The following is a 6,000-nucleotide window of genomic DNA, read 5'->3' on the forward strand; positions in this document are numbered from 1 at the left end:
TGAAAATAATGCCTTAAAAAAGGAATTATGTTGATTTATATGTTGTAATTCTGCTATATTTGCCTGATGCTCCAGCGTTCATTCTATATTCTTAATGGAGGCAGTGTGTCTGGAAAAATATCAGAAAAACTATCACTTTATTCCATTTGGAAAGTCGAAAATTTTTCACCAATATACCTTTCACAATTTTAAGCGTAATAACTATGTTGTCTGCACTTCATTTTCCTTTTTATTTAAATAAATTATAATAAGCTAGTTGCGCTTGGTGTTTCACAAAATATAATGCGTCTTACAGATTATAAGTTTTTTCCGGGCGGAATGTTTGTGTTTGTAAAGAATCTTACAGTGTGTCCAATTGATACGACAATTCGACTAAATAATCTGTGATGACTAAATAATCGGTAAATATGTTATCGATCCCATAAACATGCAGTAGTATCGATTATGCCTTCGGACTTAACTTATGGGTTGTCCAATATATGGGATATGTTCGACACGACCGCTGTCGTCCGGATAAACTTATAGTTTTAGCATTACATATATATGAACCCAAAATAATCTGTCATAGATCAGTACTAAATACATAGCGATACCTTTTAAAACCAAATTTCTTTTATTATCTAAATACGTATGTATGCCTGTCTTTATCATGGCTTATTTCGAAATGTTAGCTTTTGAGTTTATATAAAATATCCGATTATGACATAGTCCATGCATACAAAAATTTTTTACATAGCACTTATTAGCTACAGCCAGTCAGACATTCGTCTCGTACATCTATCTATCGATCGTCATTAGCCATCCAACCAACCATCCAGTTATAATTACAGCTAACCCTTTGGTGGAAATCAAAAACAAAACAATCGAATTAAAATAAAAATGATTTAAAATTTTACGCTTCACCACATCTCATTAAAAGATACCAGTACGAATATTTGGATTATAGTGCAGGTATTATAAAACAATAGATTGAAGCCATTTATATTGACGTATGTAATGTAAAATGTCTATGTATTAATAATTGGATGTTATTGATTATTCCCCATGTTCTGATATTCGAAATCACAAATCGCAAGAATTTATTTTTCTTATAAAGAAAAAATCGAAATACTTTTCGGAGTCAATCCACTTTATACTAATAACCTTCTTTCTACGCAAATATAATGTACAGGTTTTATGGTTTACAGAGTACACACTGAAACTCAACAAATAACTCTGGTGATTGACTGAAACATCTCGTTTTTTCTAATGTTTTCTGGTATCTTCTTCAATCTGATAACATATATGCCTTATTTCTTATTTCTTTCTAGGTCAATATTACACGAAGAGAAGGAATATGATCACCTCAAACATGTTTCAAGAGCAAAATGTTATTTTTGTTTGGTGACCATGTAACATGTTTGTCAAAAAATTTTTTTTTCTCGTCAAATATAACCTGCTTGTCGAAATCAGATACATGATTTCCGAGAAAATAACATGCATGCGAAAATCATGTTACATGGTCACCACCCAAAAATAACATTTTGCTCTTAAAACATGTTTGAGGTGATCATATTCCTTCTCTGGGTGTACTTAAAGAAAATATGAATATGATAACACGAAAATATGTTTTCGTGTTATCGTTTGTTGACGGCGTATTGTCGTTCTTTATATAGTTTTCATTGGTGTGTTAGATTTTCTCTGAATATAATGAAGTTACTGTCTTAAGTCTTTCGTTTTCACTGCCCGAAGAGTAATTCCAATACAAAGTAAATAATACTTCCTTTTGAGTTCAAATGTCCAAAATGTAAATTAAATGTTCTTACACATATATTTAATATACGTGAGTTGTCTGATAAGTATTTAGCCTAGACCGTGACTATTTATGGGAATGCAATACACAATGTTATACCCCATGTTCCGATATTCGGAATTGCAAAATATTAGATACCCTACAAAAAGTGATCCCTCCAGGTCACTAAAAATGAAACACAAACGAAAAATAAAGATTTACTAAATTCGTATTTCACCAAAATTATTAAAATTGTAGGCACGTGGATTCTTTTTTATATATGTTATTTATTTTAAGAACAATGTAGTTGCTTGGAAGAAAAAATTATAATTGTGTATATCAAGAAAATTATTTTTCTTGTTGACAAGCACAAAGTATACTATGATTCTAAAAACAATATTTCAAATTATAAAAAAGTGCAAGCAAAGTATTTCAACACTCCTCCTCAATTATACTTGATATTTGAAAGCTCGTGAAATTTTTCAATTTTAGGGTGAGTTAGCGGTTTTGTAAGCATGTCGGCGATCATGCCTTCGGAAGGACAAAACTTGCATTCGATTAAATGTTCTTCGACGTATTCTTTTACAAAATAATATTTTGTGTCTACGTGCTTCGTCCTGTTGCTTAGCTTCTCCTCCTTTATTAAATTCAAACAACTTCTATTGTCTTCAAAAATAATTGTTGGATTCATTTGCTCACACCCAAAATATTTCAGAATGTTTCGAAGCCACACAGCTTCCTTTGCTGCTTCTGAGAGAGAAATGAATTCCGCCTCTGTTGTTGACAAAGATACTATTGTCTGCTTCTTATATGTCAAACTTATTGCGCTTCCATTCAATTAAAATATATATGCAGAGTTGCTTTTTCTGTCGATTCGACCTTCAGCCCAATAACGCTTTGGTATTCGGTGTTCCATAAAATTGGTTCAGACGGACTTTTCCCATATAGAGTTTCCATTTGATATTTGGAGCACTCAGCATCGTTAACACCAAATTCATTTAAAATCTTGGTTATATATGTTCTCTGGCATATAAGATATTCAAAAAACAATGATATTTCACCAAGGGTTCTTATTTCAAAATGGCGATTCAATAGGTCATAGATGTAGTTTATATTACTCTGATTTTTACATGGTCATCAACATAGACCATTAAACTTCAATTTCTTACTTCGAACTATGAAATTTCCTTCAACAAGTAAAAACAATTAATTACATCTAATAAATTTTCTTGAATTTGTCGAAAAACATTTACTTAGTTTTGTGTTATCTGCGTTTCTAATATAGTTTAGTTTTCTAAAATAACTTATATTAATTGAATTAAAAAAAATTGAGTACATAAACTCAAAATTTAGCAGTAGCTTCTCTACAATAAGAATTTAAAATTAAAAAGTGATTTAAGTCAGTGAGTATAACTTATTTTTCGTTTAAAAAATAATAATATATTCTTGCGATTTGTGATTCCGAATATCAAAAAAATAGTCCTAAAATGAACTACGGTGTGGTTAACATGACAATGATTTTGGTAATTAATAAATAAAAAATCTCAGTAAATGTTCTTTATTTTAACAACCTATTCTGGAAATCTCAAAAAAATGGCATACAATTTAGTAAAATTTTCTCATGGGTAGTTCATTCTTCCCATAAAATAATTCAGTTTAGTTTCCAAAGAAAAAGACGAAAAGACAACTTTTAGAAAAGTAGTGAAATCGATTATTTTATTCTTATTATAATCCTCATCTTAAATGTTTAAATCATGTTATAGCACATTACAATAAAATACGAGGACTTCCCTTGGACTGCTTTGTTTTTGTATCGCATAGCTTCTTCAATCCATAAATCGTTATAAATACCAAATGAAATTATGGCGAGACGCAGAGTTTCCCATGAAAACTCCATTTTCACAAAGTAAATGAAATTCATTATCTTTTACAGCTTCATCAAGGTTTCAGTCAATATGATGATAGCGTTTCATCTGTAATTTTCAAAAGATCGAATAAAAGGTCAAATCCATTCAATACAGCTGTGTGGGTGTATGGATGAACTGACGAGTATTTGGTGTGGTGATTAATATAAGAAAATTGTGTGCGGTTTTATGGTTTTTTAATTAAGTTTGTTAACATTATTATGTTGTCGCTGCCGCTACTAATGCAACTCCATAACTATATTCCACCTTTAATGTTGCTATGGAATAATTTTGTTGTTTGCAGTTTTATTATTTATTGTGCAACATAAATCTCTTCCTCATGGCTTGATTTTTTTTAGTTTCCATCATCTCTTGACTGCCTGCCAGTTTGGCGGTCTTTTATTACGTATTTATTTTGCTCTAATGTCTATCATTTGTTGGGTAAAACATACCCCTACCGGTGTTTTGGGTTATAACCCCTCTAGTTGTGGTTCGTAATAAGGTGGTACATTAGGGATTCCAACGTTGAGAAATGGAAAATCTACACCAAAATATATTTCGCTGTGAATCTAAATTTAATACTATCTGAAATACCTCTTGATTAAAAAGTGGGTGTATGGGATCTACTAAAAAGTATTTTAATGCCTGGGTTGTTGCCAGTTTGGATTAAATTTAGAGGTTGTTGTGGTTAGTTTAGGTATATTGACAGCCCGAGATTTCAGGCTCACTTAGACTTCTCTTATCACTGAGTGCTGCCCGATTCTACGTTAAGCTCAAGCCCAATGATAAGGGACCTCTTTTTATAGCCTAGTCCGAACGGCGTTCCACATTGCAGTGAAACCACTTAGAGAAGCTTTGAAACACTCAGAAATGTCACCAGCATTACTGAGGTGGACTCCTAGGTTGTACATTCGATAACTTCATGAAGCTTAGAACCATGATGTTGTTTTACAAAGTACTTAAATTTAGGACACCGCCAAATCTGGCAGAAAGATTCCAGTTTGGAGGTTCGAGTAGAATGCATGCGTTGGTAATGCCCCGTTTTCAGACTTTGGTGATGCAGCGATCGTTCCTAATTCGAGTCACACGCTTATGGAATACCTTACGAAAATAGAAATTTTAATTTGCCATGTTTTAAGTTTAAGGAACTGGTTTTATCTCGGTTATGAACATCTACCATAGCTAACACTTAAATTTTTCGAACTGTGTTTACGCTACAAACATCTCTTTTTCCTTCCATTCATCCATGTTCGTGTTAGGTTCTTGAATCTTGAATAGTATATTAATAACATATTAAAAAATTATATATAGTATTGATGTTGATGAGCTTAAATTATATCAAACCAATGTAAAACTTTTGTAATCAATTTTGGCCTTATTTGAGCTTCTGATTATGATTATAAATAAAGTGAAATGAAATGAAATAATCCACCGCAGAAAAACTTTTTGGTGTTCGGTCGAAGCAGGAATCGAACCCACGACATTGAGTATGCAAGGCGGGCATGCTAACCATTGCACCACGGTGGCTCCCGTGGTGCAATGGTTAGCATAATGGTTAAACAGATCCCATTTATCAAATTTTCAATTTCTTTTCGCGGTTTATTAATAGAGGTAGTCACGTACAAACAAATGCCAGTTTAAAATCTAAATTATAACGGATACTTTAAAGTAAAAAAATGTTTTGTTAATTATAAAAAAACCTTTAAACCAAAGACGCTAAATCCTCAAAATAAGTCTCAGCCTATATTTGAATCGTTTTTATCTTCTAAAGTTTCAATATTTCAGTTAATTTAAGGACAATTTCTTTAAATCAAAAATGTGTTTCATTACTTTGAAGGAAATTAGCCTTAGTTCAAAGACATGCGACTTTAACGGAGGGACGCAAATTTAAAAAAATTGTGTCCTAAATTTAATAAACAAAAAAAATTGAAGCAACGATTATAAATTTTATTTTAATTAAAATTTCATTATTTTAAAGAATATTGTCCTTAATATTTTTAAATTCTAAAATTCAGGTTGCGTAATCTTTAATATCACGTAAATATTTTTGTCAGTGAAGGTAGACCCGGAGAAGGAATATGATCACCCAAATATGTTTCAAGAGCTAAGTGTTAGTATTGGACGGTTAGCATAGAACATGTTTGTCGCAAAAATGAATACATTCTGAAAATTTCAGGAACCGTAAATAAGAGTTATCCAAAAAATTTTAACTCAAAAACTCTTCATGTTAGAGTCAATGGAGACCTATACTGCCATATACAAATAGATTCATCTCGGAAAGATCTTTCAGAATCTATTACGATATTAAAAAAAACGCTCTCAATT

The sequence above is a fragment of the Haematobia irritans genome, chromosome 4 (genome assembly GCF_050003625.1).
Source record: "Haematobia irritans isolate KBUSLIRL chromosome 4, ASM5000362v1, whole genome shotgun sequence".
Lineage (NCBI taxonomy): Eukaryota > Metazoa > Arthropoda > Insecta > Diptera > Muscidae > Haematobia > Haematobia irritans.